This window comes from Aythya ferina (genome assembly GCF_964211825.1).
Source record: "Aythya ferina genome assembly, chromosome: Z".
Lineage (NCBI taxonomy): Eukaryota > Metazoa > Chordata > Aves > Anseriformes > Anatidae > Aythya > Aythya ferina.
Window position 1 is genome coordinate 43840927 of NC_140299.1, and position 21278 is coordinate 43862204.

General features: G+C 43.0%; 1 pseudogene across 1 annotated transcript; it reads right to left on the reverse strand.

Moving 5' to 3' along the window:
• Window positions 1-5567: 5567 nt before the first annotated feature.
• LOC311426599 (very low-density lipoprotein receptor pseudogene) lies at window positions 5568-7945 on the reverse strand (annotated as a pseudogene). The gene has a single exon. The product of its transcript is annotated as a very low-density lipoprotein receptor pseudogene (transcript).
• Between the last annotated feature and the right edge of the window lie 13333 nt (window positions 7946-21278).

The following is a 21278-nucleotide window of genomic DNA, read 5'->3' on the forward strand; positions in this document are numbered from 1 at the left end:
TTTAAATGTAAATTAGCTCAGTCTCAGTCTCTTTAGTTTCAGAAACAAGTTTGACACAATTAATTCAATATTCACGCTCCAAAGCAAGGACTTGTGAAGAGAGTTGAAGGAATGAATGTCAATGAACATTAATGGAATTCAAAGCATTTTCTCTGATAGAAACTGATAATCCTACCACAGCTATACACAGAGACAGGATTGCACAGCTGGTACTTTGTAATAACAGACAAACTGAATCACAGGGGATCAGATAACCTCCATCTGCAGGAGCAGGGCCCACAAGTGATGACAAATAAAAAGCTACCTAATATCTTTCTAGTCTGTATGCTTTCAAAGGGAAGTCTGAAGGCTAACGGCTCTACAGACTCTGTGGACCACAAAGGAGACATGTGGAGGGTTGATGCTCCACATCATTTCCTTCCCTCTAACCAGTGGGCAGTGTCCACAACCCTGTCCACAGCCAAGGGACCAAAGGGTTCATTCTTCTTCACCATACAAGAAGGAAGTAGCAAGACCTGATTATTGGAAACAGACAGAAGGAAGCAGACTGAGTAGAAAATACAGTAACCCCAGACAGAAATAGCTCTTCAGTAGTGCCAAAGAGCAGTACTTCAGAGCATGGGTGTTGCAGACCCCTAGTCTTGTGCATCCTTCTCACTTTTTAATCCATGGAGGTCAGAACACATTTTTATTAAAAACAAATCTGTTTACAGTAAAATGTGTTTCTGGCAAAATCTGAGAATCTGACTACAGAAAGCATTTTGTGAATTTAAACAAAAAGAAAAAAATCTATACTAATACAGGATTTTCTAGTTTTACAGGAGACATATTAATGAAATACTCTTTTCACCAAACTTAACAATAATAGGGCAAACTTTGCAAATAAATATTCAGCCTGAAATTACAGCATGAAATAATCACAAAAAAGTTGCCACTTCATGCTAGCCCAACCACAGTTTTCTAACCTCAGTGTCAACAGTACTATAGGAAAGGTTTTGGACTCACATTTATTTCTGATGGATTTCTTACACTTTGAGAACAATGCAGTACCATTAACATGCACCCCCTGTGCAGAGACAGAAAAGAAAATAACAGGTCTGAATTTTCAAGCTAAATTCAAGAACATCTGTGGCTTGTCCCGGACAAGTTGTCCATGTGTTTCACAGTCCACCTAGTATTTCTTGGCCTGTTAAGTCTAGAGTGGGATCCACATTTGTTTTGTGATTCCTCGTTTCCTTTGCTGAGAAAGGAAATATTTTCCAAGACCTGTTGAGATGGCCAGATGTAAACTAACTGCCAGATTTGGACAGGTGAAAGATTTTCTCTCTTTTCAGTGACAGGAGCTGTAAGGAAGGGGAGTGTTTGTAATGCTGCTGTGCCTTGCTTCTAGGGCACTTTGGGGGTCACAAATGCCTTCTAGCACATAACCATCCAGCCAGGCAGGGCAGCCAGTTTCTGTTGGAGGCAGTCCCTCCCATCCCTTCCCTCCAGGGAGACTCACGAGTGCCTGTTTGCAAATGTCAGGGAAACACACAGGGCAAACTTTTTCACAGGTGGCTTCACTTTCACCTAGCAGCACAGCTCTGGTGGCCAGGTTTAACCCTAGATGATCAAATGTGTAGGAATTTGCAAAGGGCATGTCTTGTTCCTCCTTCACCTGTATTCTGAGCTCCCAAGTAAGAACCCACACAGTGGTTTTCAGAAACATGTAACAGGTTTTCATGAAAGACATGCCTCAAAACATCAGAGGATCTTAGAAAAGAGTAAGTGAGCAGTTTATTTCTGCCTGCCTACATAGAAAAGCAGCATTCGTTGCTACACTTTACATCCTTTCAGACCTGTACAAGTGCAGTGGTTAGGGTTTTTTTTCTTATCAAAGGAAGTACAGATTCAACACCGGGTTTTAAGCTGTGGGCTTTAGGCCATGGCAATTTTTGAAACATACTGTGAATTGTAACAACAAAGGGATAAGGCCTTTTCCTCCTTGCAAACCTGAGTTCAAACCTTTCCCTAGGCTACAAGCAAACACGAGCATGGGGCTCTGATCTTGGTTTTCCTCTTTTGCATACATCACATAGCTGTTGCAAACCAGCATGACTTGCAACTTCTATTAAAGGGACCAAACACCAGAAAATAAGGGGATTTTGTAAAGGGCAGGATGCAGCTGTACTGAAATGCCCTGGGGAAGGGAGAGTAGGCTGGCAAGGAGGGTGGAGGTACAGTGGGAGGGATGCATAAAGTAATTACTTGTTCTGTGCCTTCTGTAGTAAGCGTTTAGTCCTTTTCACTAGTGAATAACCAGCTTCACATCATCTGCATTTTTTAATCCTTCAGTCAACATCCAAACCCGAACAATCTGTCCTGGCAACTAATACTGCAAACCATTTTGAATTACAGAAATTATTGAGAATTTCCTTTCAAATTCTGCCTGGTAGCAGTTAACTGTTGTAAACACGATATCGTGTGATCTTTCTGCATCTGGACACTAATACAATCTCATTAGCAATTTGCCTGAGAGCATCAATGCTTTGACTTGACTCCTTATGTGCTGGGCAAACTGTAGAATTAGGATTCATGTCTGGCCATCCAGAAGCTACATGTACATCAAATTGCATGTGCACTACTGCATAAATGACTGTAGCATTTAATAAATAAATAAATAAATAAATAAACAAAAACATTAGGTTCTGAATCTTAAATTTTATTTGACTTTTTTTTTTTTTTCCTATTCTGGAAAGACCTAGACTTGAAGAGATACATGTAACTATTAGGCCCAATACTCAAAACTGTTTAGGTTTCCATCTCCCAGCTGATTTCAGTTATGCACCTGAAACTCATTAGAATATGAACCTGAAACCCAGAAGAACATAGTAGTTCTGGTAAGGAGTAAGTGTTACTGGATAGAAAGCTGGGGAGGTGGGGAATTAAAAAAAAAAAATTGATACAATGGGCAAATTTTATCCATTTGCCCACCACCAGAACATTCCCTCTCACAATATACATATATCAAACCGGTCATTGGAGAACAAACTTATTTCATGGGGATGGTTCACCTTCCTCTCAACCCACCAAACTGGACTCAAAGCTGCTAGAAATGTTTCATTCTTTCCTAACATTATGTTTCTATGTAAGTAATGACTTGTTGCCACAGGGATGGCATACAATAGTAAATGAGGGTAATAGAGGTCTTCAGGTTCAAAAAGTGAAATCTCTTAGTAGCAGCATGAGCAAGTTTGAAAACTATGTGTGGCCTTTCCATATAGCTACCACTTGACTCTCTTTTCGGTAAAAAGGTAAAGCAATTGCAGGACTGCATCTTGTGTCAATAGCTAACAGTGACAGAACATGCCAAATATTTTCTTTAATAGACTGTTATCCTGAACTGAGTAAACAAATCTGATGGTGCAATGCTACGGTTGACTTGGAAGCAACAGATGGGAGCAGGACAATCTAGTTTTTAGAGAAACTGTCACCCTTTTCACATTGCATAATCTTATATGGAGTTAACATCTGGAGTATAGTTTCTTGGAATTCAAACCAGCTACTGCTCACGATAGTCCCATGGGCAGGGTAGGAGCCATGTGCCTCGAACTAGCACTTACAAACCTTTGTTATCCTGGAAGCTGATGTCAGGTGGGAATTTTCGCTGGGGATCTCTCTTATCCACTGGTCTCCCCTTCCCCCCGCTACAAGTCCTTTGGACTGTATTGCTGTCTTGCTGCACTTAAGCTGGAAAAATAAAATAAATAACAGACATACAGCAAGGTAGTGTCTCACAAAGACACAAACGGGGGTTTCAACAAACCTCTTAATGAAGTTGATATACCCTGCTGTCATCTAGAACCTCAGCAGCCTCAGTGTTTTATGTCCCCATCTTATTTTCCATTGCATATATTTAAATAAGCCTCATGCTTTCCTGTTGCTGACACAGAGGCACCCCTCAGTCACTGCTAATTTTCCCAGCAGGAAATAGAGTTTGTGGCATACAAAGTTATCTGTATTTGCACAGTTACACAGCTTAATTATTGACCGTGACAGCATTTTTTTCAAGCGATTGCCTTTCTTACATGGATCCCCCTTCTTCAGCAGGGTGCTGTTATGCTGTGTGTTAAGAGGTCTTCTGCCAGCTGTGGACATAGGGCTTCTTGAGCTTGGATAACAAAAGGCTAACAAATGTCTCACAGTTCTTAGTGCTTCAGCTTCCTTTCTAGCTCCTCAGAAGTAAATACTTGTCTCCGAGCACTTCCATGGAAGATTGTTCCGTTACCCTTTCCCACTTCTCTGCTTGTTGTATCATGCAGTTTTCTTCTCAAGCTCTTTTCAGCACAGAAGGGTACAGTGCCATCCCCTGTGATTCTGTGAAGTTCAGATCCATCACAAGACAACAGAATGTGGGAAGTTCGCTGTAAATAGAAATGCACGGAGTTCATTGCTAGTGAATAACTCTGCAGTTGTAAAGTATTTGTCCCAAAACAACAACTAAGATTAGCTTTCACAGGAGGAAAGAACAGGGTGACTCACCAATGAAAGGCAAAGGTACTAATCAAAGGCAACTTTCGCAGCCCTGAAATGTAGCTTCCTCAGCAAGCAAAGTTCTCTCCTGCTGGGAGCGAAGAAGGATATAACCTAACATAGTTTACTTCATTTGGATGTAAAACTGTGCCTCAGTCTGAACTGTACAGAGAGTAGAAGAAAATACAATGTAAAAAATGCAGTGTAGCTGAAAAAAGAAGGAAACAGGAGGTATGCGATGTACTGACAACGCTGAGCTCTGTAACTCAGCTGTTCACAGTGGCAGTTCCACCTGACTGCTAAGTACTCTGCTTCAAAAAATGAAAAGGCTTTTCTGACAAAGCTTAACTGCATGGGGAGGCACTCTGCCCAACACCCCTGTGAGCAGACAGCAGGGGTCTGCGACCAGCAAGACTTCTTCTACAACCTAAAAGGCTCTGATGGAGCTTCAGGTCTGGAGATGAGCAAAAACCATGACCTCATCCAATGGGGAAAAAAAGAAAAAAAAAAAAGAAAAAAAAAAAAAAAAGAAAAAAAAAAAAAAAAAGAAAGAAAAGAAAAAGACCTTTCCAGCTCCTTCTGTTCCCCTTCTTCACCCTACATAGTAGGTGAAAGTAGATACCTGTTTTGGTGAGGTAAATTTTGTCTTCTCTTTTTATAGATGTTGAGACAAAATCAATTATTTCTGTTACTGCAGCTATTAGCTACAATCTCCACCAGTAGCTGCTTACAATGATCAGGAAGGGCAAATGTCTGAATTAGAAAGAACTGGAGATGGAGAGTACTGAATTTGTTTCCTTACATAAGGTCCAATGGGGCTTCTAAGACATATGCCCGCAGTAGGAGGTTTTTCTGAGGAGCATGATGTCTAAAGGAGCCCAGAGCTGAACAGTCTCCATCAGTACCACAGTTACACTACTTCAGATCTCACATCCTTTTATCCAGAATCCATATGGGAAGCCACTCTCTCTTTTATGTCTGTACATATATGTCTCCAGGTGTTGCAGGAAGCACGGCCGAAAGCACGACAGACACCAGTAGAGTCAGATCATGCTCCATTTTATTGCCCGAATAGCCTAACTTTTATAGAGAACTTAACAGGGGTGGACAGTGTTTCACACAAGATTATTGGTCAAAAGCACTCAGACAAACAGCTACAAGAAAACAACCCCACCTGCAAGAAAACAACCCCCTTGTGATTAGCAGTCACATAGACCTTGTCCTTGAGGCCAGCTACTGGTAACAATATTTTCCTGAATTCCTCAATTGGGCGATGTGGGAACACTGTCATGGGAACTTCTCATAGTTGCCCTGGTAGCTTGGTTTGCTCAGCTACAGCAAGCCATGGGATTTTTGCTGTTTCAAGAAATCCCTCAACAATTCCCCCTTCTTCTTTTGAGCAAACCAAGCCCGACACAGCAGTTTTACAAGTAACTCTTTAGCTATACTTACAACACACAACGATGATTACCACCACCATAAACCAAATCCTTAATCCCCTTGTGATTAAACCCAGCAACTATCTACACTTTGTTTCAAACAAGTCAGTGAACCATTGATTGAAAGGATTGATACCATATTGAATCTTTCTCATGTGCTCTTTCAGGAAAGTAATGGATTTGTGAATTGACTCATTATGATCAGAAAGGTTTAAACAGTACATTCCCTTAAAGTCCTCACACCCATTCCTTTGAGCCAAAAGCAAGATGTCAATAGCAGCTTGATCCTGTAAAAGCAGATGTCGCAGACTATTTTGATCTGGTAACATCTCCTCAAGTATCTCTGTCGTGGCATAGGCTTGCCTCTCGGCCCAGCATACCAATTTTTCTAAGTTGTTATGTGCGGCCGCAGATGCCACTCCAGGCACTGAAATTGCTAATGCCGCTCTAGCTGCAACCCCACACAATTCAACATTATCATTGCAATCCAATGCAAGCAATGTCCATTTATGTCTGGTGATCTCACGCAACTGTAACAAGCTAGGAGCAAATACAATGAGTTTATCTATGTAACATGGACATCTGATAGCATTTGCAGGGATACCTTGCCAGGCCCCATCCCCACAAATCAGAAGCACATCAGGAGGTAAGGCCAAAGCTGTACAATTGTTCCAAACACTGTAGTTGTTACCCCTTGTCTCCATGCTATAAACCCCTAAACCCTGCTTAGCAGCATCATTGCAATCACAGGTGTTATTTGTGTCTTTGTACCAGTATGGCCTTTCCCAGGTTCCTGTAGCAGGAATCATCTGATATCCACGGCTACGTTCACTTTTGTAGCCACCTTTCAGGTTGATACACATTTGACTACAGATACCAGGGTTTTGACATTCATCAATGTCTCCACGGTTTCTCTTGTCTATAAACTCAAACCCAGCTGGACAGTCACATTCATTTTTTATGCATTTCTTCAGGGGCTCATCACCCCAGTCCTTGCAGTCTCTCTGCTGGTTACACACTTTATTGATATCTATGCATTCTCCACTTCTGCACTTGAATTTGCCAGGTCCAGAGCACTGAATAACATTGTTACAGTTTGCTTCATCAGTGCCATACAGACAGTCTCTCACACCACTGCACTGCCTACTCCCATGGACACAGTTCCCATCTTCACATCTGAACTGGTCTGGCCTGCAGGTCCGAGAAGGGCAGTTAATTTCATCACTTCCATCCTTGCAATCAGGATCTCCATCACATCGCCACTTCTTGTGGATACATTCACCTGAGCCGCACTGCACCTCACTCGTAGAACACTTCACTGGAGGTGCAGGCTGGCGGCCACACTGCTCCAAAGATTCATCCGAGTGGTCGGAGCAGTCAGCATCATCATCACACACCCAGCTGATAGGGATGCAGGTAGAACTCTTGCACTGAAACTCATGAACACCACAGGTAGGAGGTGCACACTCCAGCTCATCGCTACCATCACTGCAGTCATCTTGAACATTGCAGACAAAGCTTTTGGAAATACATTGCCAACTACTGCATGTGAATTCTGCTGCACTACAAGTCACAATGCCACAATTCTCTTCATCTTCTCCACTGTCACAGTCCTTTTCACCATCACATTTCCAGGACACTGGGATACACTGGGTTGACTGAGGACCACAGCTGATTTCGTTTACCCGGCATGTTCTCGTATGATACAGCTCAGCACTCTCATCAGACCCATTTTCACAGTCCGGATCCCCATCACACTGCCATCTATTTGGCACACACTGACCACTGTTGCACACAAAGTCAGATTCAGCACACGTCTTCTTCACACAAGCACTCTCATCACTGCCATCTAAGCAGTCTTCACATTTTGCTCTAGCACCGTCGGCAGCAGTGCACAGGCCGGCGAGGGCAAGCAGCAGGCAGAGTGCCCCGCAGCATGGCAGCACCCACCGCCGCCCTGCACCTGTGTCTCTTATACTGCTCCTATTACCCATGCTGTTAGTGTCAGTGGCATCCTCCTGGTACCGTTTCTGTCTTTGTCGCCCCTTACTCTCCCCCTTTTTCTTTTTTGCCACTGACCATTCATCACAAACGGATGAGACACGTGATTACTAGTTAGGAAAGAGAGTGTAACGTCTGCTATACGGCTGCAGGCTGTGCCAGCTGCAACCCTAGAAGCTGTTTGTGAACGAGCCTGACTGACGGTGGTCATTTGGCGGTGTAATCTGCGTCTCTGCACTCCTGCCCTGCAATAGAGCTAAATCGTCATTAATAGTCTGTAGAATGTGGCAACCCCACGGAATGTTATCCAGAAACATAGTTATAGCACCGATCTGGGGACAAATAGTCTTTTTTGCATTGCAAGATAACTTCTTATATAAAGAATGCCAGAGAGAAGCAGCACAGCCGCTGCTCTCTGTGCGGTGGTCGGCTTGCCGTGTGCCTCGGATCTCACGGCGCCGCTCCGATGTCCCGGCGCCGCTCCAATGTCCCGGCCTCAGCCTGTTCGGGTCTCAGCCTGTTCGGGCGCCATATGTTGCAGGAAGCACGGCTGAAAGCACGACAGACACCAGTAGAGTCAGATCATGCTCCATTTTATTGCCCGAATAGCCTAACTTTTATAGAGAACTTAACAGGGGTGGACAGTGTTTCACACAAGATTATTGGTCAAAAGCACTCAGACAAACAGCTACAAGAAAACAACCCCACCTGCAAGAAAACAACCCCCTTGTGATTAGCAGTCACATAGACCTTGTCCTTGAGGCCAGCTACTGGTAACAATATTTTCCTGAATTCCTCAATTGGGTGATGTGGGAACACTGTCATGGGAACTTCTCATAGTTGCCCTGGTAGCTTGGTTTGCTCAGCTACAGCAAGCCATGGGATTTTTGCTGTTTCAAGAAATCCCTCAACATCCAGGGAACATAGACATGCCTCTGTTCCTACAGCAACTCACGCATGAACACACACAGAATGGTGTGATGCAAGCTGGGGCCATGTTGCGGATACACCAGAAGTACTCTATGATTGCATGAATGCTGTGTGAGCTCTTGATCTTTTATTTCCTTCTGTTAGAGGCTACAACTTTATTTTGATATGAATGGTCCCATGAAGACATGAGGCTCTGTGTTCTGACTAATCTGTGAATCCTGAACTGAGGTAGCTCTTTCCATCTTTTACGACTACACCTGAGGCAGGAGACTCCTCAAAAACTCTTTCGCTTTCAAAACATATATAACAACTATGAAAATCTGCCTCATTTATGGATTTGATGTTCTTACCAGCTTCCTGGATACCATCTACTTTTTTCACGAGGCAACATTTTCCGTGGTCCCACCTCATTGAGCATCACCATTATAAGCATCTGTTTGTCTGATTTCCATTTATCTGTCAGTGGTGTTGTTCCTTTGTTTCCCTTTGGATTCATAAAGAACCAGCTGCCACAATGTGTCCTCAATTTGTGGTCAAGGACACCAGCTTCTAAGAGGCAAATAGGTTTTCAAGAGCTCTAAACAGATTATACCTTCAGAGTGACTGTCAAATGTCAGGAAAAAGAAAGGTCAGGTATCTGGTACTGCCAAGCACTGCAAGGTCACTCTAATGTGCCCTGCTAACAGAGGAAATTAGAGATCAGGAATTCATCATTGTCTTCTGGAAATAATGACGACTGAAACAGCAGAATTAAAATAGGAAAGGGCACAACATGCTTTACATCAGGATTTCAGATCCAGTCAGGTGTCCTCAGTATTCCTTCTAATTTCTAGGACCACTGGAAAGAAGAAAAGGAACACAGGCCAAGAGTGTGAGATGCTTGATCCCAGCTTTGGTGGAACAGGGGCAGTTTGTAGCTGAGGGTCTCAGCCCAGCGGAAAGAAGCAGAGGGCTCTACCAGGGTGCAGCTCTGCCTCTGCCCTGTGGGACCTGGCTGCTCACTGAGCCTGAGCAGTCTGGAAGGGTCTGGGACAGAAAGAGTCTTTAACAACCAAAAGTAGGAGGGAATTGGAAACTGAGCCAAAATACATTATATTTTGCAGAGCTAAAATATTCTGTGTCCCCCAGCACAAGAAGGACATGGACATATAAGAAAGAGTCCAGAGGAGGGTCATGAGGATTGTCAAAGGGCTGGAGCACCTCTCCTACAAAGACAGGCTGAGGCAGTTGGGGTTGTTCAGCCTGGAGAAGAGAAGGCTCCAGTGAGACCTCCCTGCAGCCTTCCTGTACCTAAAGGGGGCCTTCAAGAAAGCAGGAGGGACTCTTTATCAGGGAATGGAGTGATAGGAGAAGGAATAATGGTTTTAAACTAAAAAAGAATAGACTTAAATTAGATATTCAGAAGAAATTTTTCACTCAGAGGGTGGTGAGGCCCTGGCACAGGCTGCCCAGAGAAGCTGTGGATGCCCCCTCCCTGGAGGTGCTCAAGGCCAGGTTGGATGGTGCTTTGGGCAACCTGGGCTGGTGGGAGCTGTCCCTGCCCATGGCAGGGAGGTGGAACTGGGTGATCTTTAAGGTCCCTTACAGCCCAAAGCATTCTGTGTTTATGTAATTCTGTTCTACAGAAATAAAAGAACAAAGTTTAAAATGAAAGAGAGTTACACAGCATTAGTTACATATCTGTAGTTCTGGAGTGAAACAGTCCTAGTGGAGTCAGAGAGACGATTCTCCATGGAAGACTTCTTGTACCTCAGTATGTTCCTACCTTATTGAGAAGCAAGAGAGGTAATTTAGACTGTAAGCAACTACAACTCACCAGCCATAGCTAAAGCAATCTACAATCTTTAATAAATGCAGCTTATGCAGCGTATATATCAGACATCCCAGTTTAGAAAAATTTGTGTGAGCAAAATGGTTCTTTTACTACTTTTATATTGGAGTGAGGAAGAAATAAAAGGAAGCAAGGGAAGCAAGAGCTGCTCAGCCGGTGAAGTACGTTCATATTTCCCTAGAAGCAAAACACTTTCAGTTCAGACGCAATCACCATGTTACTCACATCTTTGGACTCTCTGTGAACACCACAAATAGAAGTGTGAACTGTGGCGGTGACTGGCATTCTGCGTAATGCCAGGATTAATGTTTGTCTTCCCAGAGGCCAACCAGGCTGAAATCCTGGAACTAAGGTTAATGCATGCATATGTGGAGACACCACCTATGCACAGGAGAATCTTTCTTACAGCACTGACATGAATATTTACATTTGTTTTTATGTTCTCTCTGATCTTAACCCTTACTTTTGAACTCTTGTATTTTAATTCTACTGTCTGCAGTATTAAATGTAGGTTGTTGTCAAAAGGCTGCATTTTGACACAGGATTGCAAATGTTGACATTCTCAGCAACCACAAAATAGTCTCCATCAGGAGGTGGAAATACAAATATCTCTGAGGCTTTTTGGTATTGTGAGAAAAGTCTCAGATAATTTTCTTCAGACAGGATCTTCTGTGAAGCAATGTTATTTGCAATTGCAAGGGTGAGCGTCTTGCCAATCAGGAGTGTATTATAGTAAACAAGTCATAACCTCTTATTCCCTATTACCCGATGCCTGATCACCTCCCGTTTCCTCATTGCCTGAGTACTACAGGTTCACAAGCTACTCGATGCTCCTCTATACCATATATGTACATATTTTTTTTTTTTATTAACCCTTTAATTTCTCCTTTTTCCTTTTTTTCTCCTTTCTTACGTTTTGAGAATCCGTGATCTTTGTTTTACTGTTCTCACACTGCTCATCCTGTTTTTCTCAAGCCTCTATCTTATTCTGGAAGAGTGAGCCCTTCTACTGTTCACTTATGTACTTAGCATTTCTCCTTGTTATGACTACACAACTACCTTTGAATACAGAAAATTAGTTCTCTACTGAAAAAACACAACTCAGTTTCTCACAGAATTTACTGTAGTTTTGGCCTGGTAAGATTGAAAGCTTTCAAGTTATGACTGGCTTTATCTTTGCAGTAGTGTCTATGTTACCGTATATCAGAATCAGTAACTTTTTAAAATGCTCTACTGGCTTATGAAATTTTATAAAATATTTAATTTAATACTCAAGATAGTCATTCAACCCATTTTATTTTACGGAAGTCAGCATGGTTTTATTGCCCTATACAGGACTTCAAGAGTTTAAGGGCTGTTACGTACTTTTCAGCAATACTGTCTAACTGCAATGGCTTTAAGAACTGGTTATTCTCCATTTTCAATAAATGCATGAACGAATACCAATGACAGCAGAGGAAATGAAGTAAGTAGAAATTTATGACTAGCCAGTCTTATTCTGCTTGGTCATAGTGATGATTCAATCTTTTTCTCTTTGTCCCCTTTTCTGTTTAATGCTTGACACGGAGGCAGAGCACCTTTTCTTAGGGAAATTGTTAATGAAAACATTTTATCTTGCACAGGAATTTCAAGGTCAAATGGAAACAATAGTTCCAGGAAAAGTTATAAGCCTGAGGACTTGCACTGCAGTTATTTTTCTACACAGCATTGTCTTTCTGTGTTCCTACATAATAGCAAACGCCAGCACCAACTTCTTTGTTTTTATCAGTCAAAGCAGAGGGCAAAGAGGCCTTAGGACATCATTCTCACCCCTGTGCTTGTTTGGTGGACCTAATATGGGCCAAGTCTTTGTTCCCTAATCCTACAGCAAATGGCAGGGAGGGAGGAAGTGGAACCCAGTGAGAAGTGTGCATTAGTTCAGAGGTTCCCTTCACCCCCAGAAGAAGGTGGCAGTGAGCATAAGCAAAGAAAATCACCTACTGTCAGACACTGAAGTTTACTTTCTCCTGAGCCACCTCCTTCTCTGCTCTCTGCTCTGAGTACATCATGACCTGATGAACACAGAGAGGAAGGTCAGCCACACTGTAACATTAATCTGTGTAGGCAAAGTAACTCCTGAAGTTCCTTTTTTTTTTTTTTTTTTTTTTTTTAAGAAGAACATATTTAGGAAGGATTTCAAGTGATATTTCCTTATTTTCTGTGCTATTGTGATACAAAGCTTTTTCATTATTAAAAATGAGTAACTGTCAGCAACCCAGTGGGTGCTAATCCCTGTACAGGCATCTAGCACAAAACAGTTCCTGCTACAAAAGGAGCTGATTCTTCCACTGTGATTCACACTGAAGCTGGTGGGACCACTCCTGCAGTCCTTCTGTTCACTTCTGTGAAGAGTGTAAGGCCAGGCTCCAAGCTAGCTGTGTTTTTTATATAAACAAGTCACAAAGAAACAAAGATAGTGATTCATGGAGGTTGCTATGATACCTGAATCACGTTGACTCGGTGTCATTCACAGGAGTGCAATCCCTGAATGTACAATAGGATTTCCTTCTGCAGCCCTCAGGCAGGAGCAATTCCAGCTTTTATACTACAGTATGTATAAAATTCCACCAATATAATACATTCATTTGCTCACCCCTAAATTGTAGCCAGCACTGCCATAGTGTAGCTATGCCATATAGTGTGGATTATATTGCTACATACCCTGATTTGGAGGAAAAGGAAAGAACGAGGATCCCATTTTGCTTCTTTCTACCAGGGAAAAACTGCAGTGAGTGCCCCACATTACAATGGCTATGCCAGGTAACTGCACCACCATAATGACAGTCAGGTTTTGGATTACGCTGTGGTCCCAGAAGAATGACGGAAGGAAGAATAAATGATAACTTCTAGTAGTCCAACAAATAGATTGTGTGTCCTAACCCTTATGGTCTACATCTTCCATTTCTGATATAAAAAGCAGCATTTATGGGAAATTCCTACGGATATTAATTGGGAATGACCAGCTTTCTGTAGAATGCTGAGAACAACACAGAGAGCAATATTGCAGGGATATAATTCTCCATGCAAACTTAGTACCTGCTAAATTTCTATAGAATCTTAATGATTTCTTCCCTATTCAATTCAATAAGGCTTTTCCATAGAAAAAATGCACCTTTATTGCAGCCTACACAGACACAAGACAAAGTAAATCTGTATTGTTTAACAAGAGGTAAAATGTAAAATTGCTACTCTTCTGTTCTGTTACATACAGGTGGGAAGTCACTGCTTCATAACTTCCAAGCTTGTGATATGCAACAAAAATCAATTCATAATAAACACAGCTTTTTCCAAAAAGTACTATAAGTTAGACTGAACTAACAGTGAAATAAAAGTAGTCCACAGTATTCACAGAGGACTCTCCAATAAATATCAGTGTTAGAACAAAAGGGTAAATTTATGCCTGCCATAAGATTATTGCTTACAGTAGGGTAACAGCACGGATAAGTTTAGCTCCTAGCGATTAGTACTAAAAAATTAGAATCATAGAATATCCTGAGCTGGAAGGGACCCACAAGGATCACTGAGTCCAAATCCTTGTTCTGCACAGGACCACCCACAAATCAGAACTGAGATGTCTGTCTAAAAGTGTGGTGGCTAAATGCTTCGTGAACTCTGGCAGGCTTGGTGCAGTGACCACTGCCCTGGGCAGCCTGTCCCAGTGCCCGACCCCCCTCTGGGTGCAGACCCTTTCCCTAACCCCCAGCCTGACCCTCCCCTGTCCCAGCTCCATGCCGTCCCCTCAGGTCCTGTCGCTGTCCCCAGAGAGCAGAGCTCAGCGCCTGCCCCTCCGCTCCCCTCGTGAGGGAGCTGCAGGCCGCCATGAGGCCTCCCCTCAGCCTGCTCTGCTCGGGGCTGGACAAACCAAGGGACCTCAGCCACTCAAATGTTACATACCTCCCCACTGGGGAATCAAAACCCAGACTCCTGTGTGACAGGCCTGGACACATACAACCATACACTATACTGTACACTATAGTTCGTGCAACAGAAAGTATAGAAGAATCTAGTACCCTGCCAAGGCTCCATCTCACTTCAGAGGGGCCAGGGCTCCTGCCAGAAGGCCTGTTGTCAGGAAAACCGGGTATGTTGTCATGAAACAAGAAGAGTTAGTAAATATTGAAAGCACATGCCAGACTGAAATGACACAGGCAAATGAGATTGACCCTGTTCTTTATGAGACCAATTTACTCTTCTCCAGCGTCATGAAAATATAATTCAGGCACTCACCATCCAAGTGTAGCAGTTTATGTGAGCAGTAATTATATGGCAGATCTTTCCTCTGCTGGACAGTCTTTTGGCTGAAAATCTGTAATCTATAGGCAAGATGTTTGAGGAGAAAAGCAAAAACTGGTCTCGGAAGGTTTCTCAGCACCACAGCTACTCACAGACCATTCTGCCAGTCAGACTGCTGTTGTTGTAAGGTCAGTGCCAACCACAGATTTCCATATGGAACAGAGGTCACCAGACAGCTGCACAAAATGATCCATAGGTGAATCAGAACCTGGCTATATTATTTTCTATACATGTATGCTAAATACAGTGAAAGTGTGGGAGATCAGCATTTAAACAACCAACAGCTAAACTTACCTGGCTTCTAAACTGAGTTTTAAACAGAACAGCATCCTTGTCTGAGCCTGTCTGCATGTTGGAGAGAAGAGCCCTTCACGTCCTACCTCTGTTTACTCTTGAATTCTGTCAAAATGAGTCCGTCGTTCTTTTCAGTTTCTTCTCTGCTTCTTATTTTAGTTTTGAGTTTGGCTTGTTTATGTTTTTGTAGTGCAAAATGGTCATACAGAGAGGAAGTGTTTTGTTTAATTTGATGCCTCTTGCTGAGGGCATGCTGCCTTTCTTTGCTAAAATTCTAAATTTGACTGTCAATGTTATTGACATTCCCAGAGGTTTTTGTGCAGAGAGCTCAGGGTATTTCATAGCAGCAGAATTCTTTTTGGCAAGTTCTATTTCAGAAACAAGGTGTGAAAAAAATGTATTAAAAATCATAGGAATAGTCTGAAAATATTGTAAACTACATGAACAATATAAAGAAAAAAATGTTGTTATGCCTGTTGTAGCACTAAGTGTAAACATGAGTGTGTAATTCAAATGAACATCATGTTTGAGCAATGAAACAGCAAATAGCGAACAGCAAATAGTGAAAGCTTCAGGAAAATGGTGGGGGACAAAGCCTGAAAGAATGAGATGAAGATGTCTCAAAAGGAATCAGAGTAGCAGAGCTAGGGTTGGGGCTGATCCTTGGCTCATCGAGCAAGCAACTTGTAATTCTCACTGGAACCCTGAAGAGGGAAAGAAACTGCACTGGTCACCGTTCCTCTTGTCAACAGCTTGCCTCCAGCAGGCTCAAAGTTGTGATCCCAGGGGCCTGGCAGGCTATGCTGGCACAGAGCCACACGGTACTCATCTGGCTCCCGGATTTCTTTTTTGGCCCTCTGACAAAAGGACCTGCTGCCTCTTGTAGAGGGGTGATTAGCACTGCTCCCACATTTCATGTTGCTGTGGAGCTTGCTCCCTTCTCACACAGACAAGGTGGAAGATCAAACCCCTTGGCCATCTCTCCCTGGGCCCACACCCCTACAGTCCCTGATGGGAAGGAAACGCTGCCGGCTGCATGCTTGCTGTGGCCGCCAACACCTGCTGATCTGGCTGTAAGGAAAAGTAATTGTTTCCATGAATTCTTTATATATATATATGAAATAGAAAATGGTGCAGGCTGAATCCTGACCTCAGCCACGTCTCCTTAGACCTGGAGGAGTGGTTTAAATGCTGGAAGTGTACATTCCAACTGTAAAAGGTCTGTAGGCTGAAAATCAAGCACACCTCAAAGATTTCTACTGTGGCTGCACATCAAGCAGATAAAACTGAAATAACAATACTTCATTTCATTTAGGGGAAATGTTCATGGGTCACAAACATTTTTTACACTTGCAACTACCTCAGCAATAATACAAGCTAATAAAATACAAGCAAAGAGGAGAGAAGGTTTGTTAAAAATCATCTCTCTGGCTTTGTGATACTTTGTATTGAACCCTATTTTTCAAAAAAAAAAAAAAATCTGTTCTTTGTTGCCATAGCAATAGATTCCCAGGGTGAAATTATATCATACTGCCTTTCTTCTAGGTTTCTGCAATGTGCAATCACCACCCACTCTCCTTCATTACCATCAATAATCAGCAAATCCTCCCCACCCCCAGCCTCTGTGCATCCGCATGTTTTGGGGTGGAGGACATAGCAGTTATTGTTTTGACAGGTGTAGAGAAGCCAAGCAAATTCTCGGCATACTGAGGAAGCTCACCACACGCTGTCTGCAGTGTCCCCAGCCGGTCCCTCAAACGGCGCCTGAGGATGCTCCTCCAGCCGTAGCCCCAAACCTCGCCTGCACCTGTGCTCCCTGCCAGCAAACCCACACTGCAAGCTGCTGGGAGGGGTGGCAGCAAGCTCCAACACTGGACTGGCACTGCCAGAGGATTTTCAGATTTGAAGCAGAAGCTTGATTTGCCAAAGTAAAGCATTTCTGCATTAACTCAGCGCACCACCTCACCCTCACACCACAGCAGCTTCAAATTAACACCTCTACAGCTGACCAACAGGCCAAGCAGAGTTTGCAGAGCATTTACCTCAGCCTGAAGATTAGGGCAGAATGTTGTATAATTTAAGAGACTTGAACCAGCAGGGAAAAAATGAAATCCTGGCCCCCATGCAATTATTTTGAAACAATGTAGTCACCACTGAGCATCCAGTTCTGCACTTAGCTGTATGGGTATTTTTCCAAGGTTGAATTCCTGCATGCTTTTCTAACATTAAATCCCACAAATCAAAGCAAGTGGCTAAATTATACAGTTAATTCATGTTGAACACTGACTTGTTTAAATGATCCAGGTCCCATTACTTCAGGGGAGCATGCCAATTTTTTGTATTGATTTACACTAGCTCAAGAGCTAGCCCAATTTTATGATGTTCAACATTAGGAAACATCTTCCGCCTTATCTGAAACAGAAGGTGGTATTCTAGTGCGTCTTCACATTCTCACTACTTAGGGAAAAAAAAAAAAAAACAACTACAGATTTACCAAGAGGGTGGAAAGAGCTGTCTGCATCTTCAGCCCCAGTCCTCCTCTATTACCACTGCTTTCACTCCAGAGTCAGAGGTCCCAGTCATAGGGATAAGCCTAAGTCCAGCCACCTCCCTGGCTCAGACTCAAGGCCTCCTTTCCCTGTGAGCAACATTCACCAGGCTTTCCATGGTCATTTCTAGTTTTAATCTGAATTTCTTGGCATGTCTGTGTTGTTCCTTCAAACAGCCTGACTGGATTTTTCTCTGATTGGCCTGCTTGCCAAATATTTCTGTTTCCATATATTGGCATTTTTTTGCAGAATATTTTTTTTCTAATAAAAAACAAAAGTTTCTATTTGGTTAAACAGAATATGCTGTAAAAATGTGCTGTGCACAGTACTATGAGTTGTGTCTTTGCAAGAGCATGAGAGCTGAAAGTCAAAAGGGAAAAAGAGCTGTCTGGCAGAACTTTTTCTCTTTGCCTGTCAGTTAAAGGAGCTACCAAATATAGTTGCAGGTACAAGACACATCATTGTTAATGTATGCCTTTGTTAATTCAGGAAGAAGGTATTTTACAAGCTCACTGCCCATTTAGTAATTTTTATGGATACTATAGGATCTATTTAAGCAATGTGCTTGTAAATAATGTATCATTGTTGTAATTATAAATGAACCATGATGCTACTTTCATGCTGAGAATATTTAAATAACATTCTGCATTTTAATGGTGGACAGAGTCATGCTCCTCCTTATGTGTCAAAGTAAGGAGATGACTCTGGATTTGAAAAGCAATTCCTTTATTTAAGCACACAAATAAGAACTCAAGGGCTTTATTCTCCAAGGTACCGCATGCTCCATTGCTCAGCCAGCAAAGTGGTTACAAACTCTGTGGCCAGTGCCCGTGTGAGCTGTGGGTTACTCCACCACGGTTGGTGCTCACATTGCTCTGCCTCGCATCCAGACCCCCTGATCTGCTCTGTAGAATCTAGTCTACAGATTCCTGTAAGAACTTTCAATCTCAGGGGCTACTGCGACGATCACAGAGGAAAAAAAGAAAAAGAACAACAACAAAAAAAAAGCATTGTTTTTGGCAGTGACAGCAGGAATACCACTTGTCACACCTGTTCTATTCATGGCCTACAAGCCTCCAGGGTATCTGGAGAGGGAAGGTCCTTGAAAGACTCAGGATGTAAAATCCTACTGGGCCAGCTGAGCATGTAGGTGTACTGCAGCTGCCTTTCCTTTGAAAACTGCATGGAGAGAAAATAATCACCAAAACATTGGAACAAGTATTTGATCCATCCTAGAAGCTGAACTCATGAAGTTGTTCACCTTTTCCGTGATACAATAATAGATCAGTTAAAGGGATACGATAATAAATCGATTAAAGGTATGTTGGGAGGGATTAGTTCAGCTGGGAGGAAGAGGTTCTAGCCCCCTTTTAACACATCCAGCAATCCTGTACAGCAAGGGAGGTGCTTGCTACTAGCACTCCGCACCACAACTGCATCCTACCATGCTTTGGAAATTATTATTTTGGCCCAGAGCCCTTCCTCCACTGTTTGCTCCCAGCAGAGAGGTGCTATCAGGGAAATTGTCATGACTGCCTGGTCGAAGGCAGAGTATCTTCGCCATCCACAGGAAGGTGGAACATAGGTTGTGTTTCCTTGAGCTAACAATGCAATGAGGGAAAATAAGTTTTTCGGAAGGGCTGGGGAACCAAGCTGAGCAGGCAGAAGCCAGGCATCACCATTTTCCATTGCTCATGCCCCCAGGTGTGCTTAGAGATCAACCTCAGAAACTGGCACCAGATTTTTTTCTATACCCGAGGGAACTTCAGCTGACCTGATTAGAGCACTTGAACAATATACATTATCTCTTAATCGGCCAGCCAAGATTAAGTGTCACTTACACAACAGAAGCCTCTTGTGCTTTTTTTCCAGTCCCCTTTGTTTGGTGAATCCAGCAGTTCACAAATGCTTAGTTATGCTCCGACCTAGCTATCCTCGCGGCATGCACACAAAACATGCTGCAGGATACAAGTGCGTCATGGGCAGCATTTGAGAGAAGGAATTAGACACAAAGAAAACTGAGCACAAACTTCAAGCTTCCCTCTGCAGAAATTGCAGTACAAATGGTTCATTCCCTGCTGTACATGTAGGCAAGATAGGCAGATGGAATGCATGGGCATGAAACATGACAAACACAATTACTTTACCTCCCAAACATCTAGATGACAACTCCATGCAGACATATTTGTTTCAGATTCATGTTTAGGGATGTTTTGCTTTAGGAAATCCCTAAATACACTGAGCAAATGCTACAAAACAGCCAAACAAGCATTTATTTATATGCTAATGATTTCACCAACAGCTGGGGAGTGCTCCTCTCTTAACACCCCCCATTGCCAGTCAGTGTGCCAGGCAGCTAGCTGGTAAATTCATCTCAACCCATGAGCTTCAGACAGCTGCCCTTGGTTCCTCAGCATCTTGAAAAAGACATGGTTTTCTGTGCACCCCTGTGTCGTGCCCTGATACAGCAACAGAAGTCTCTTTACTGTTAAATACCTGCTGCACCCATCTGCAGCAGGTGTTTTTGTGGTTTAGCACTGGTCAAGTCTTGCTTTGTGAGTTACTCCACTACAAAAATTGTGGTAGGCATATACAAGCACCAGTGTGAAGACACTGCTCCTGATCAAGACAGTGTATAGATTTTGAAACTCCCTTGGTACATGTTCTTTCACAAGAGAAGACAACAATGCTGCAGTAGCTGAGTATTTAATGTGGACACCCCAGCAGTATAGCTAGCTGTCATATCAGACCTACAGAGGCATGAGAAATCTGGAGCAGCAGTTAGAAGCATTAATGACTTCGCAGCCAGCTTTTCACAGTGCATCCTCAAAGGGAGCACCACCACGTAAGTGTCAGCTCACGGGAGCTGGCGGAGGCAGCCTCAATGACTAACTGTAATAAGGAGTTAAGCATTAGGGTAGTATCTTTATACAGCGATCATCACTCACTTATATTGCACAAGTCAGACTGCTGTTACAGACATTCTGCATGTACAGTTTAATTGCATTTGGCTCAAACAAACAAACAAGAACCCAGCAATTAAATACACGTGCATGCGTTTGAGGTTAAGCCCCACATCCAGCCTGCGCTTCCAATGCCTCATCTGCAAAAAGATTACATTAGATGCTACTCAGCATTTATTTCTAAGTATAAAGCAACGACCGCCGTATTATCACACTATGCCAAAGGAATTTGGACTCACAAGTGGCTTTGCTAGGCAGCGAGCCAAGTGTCAGCAAGCACATTTCCCTGCTAAAGGCTGATGTCGGCAGGAAAGCAGTTTGCTGGAGTTTGCTGGAGTACAGCACCGAGAGGCACCACCAGAGGCTGTCCCACTGACTCCCTCTGACCTCTGCGTGGCTTGCTTTAAAACCAGTTCCAATCCCTGGC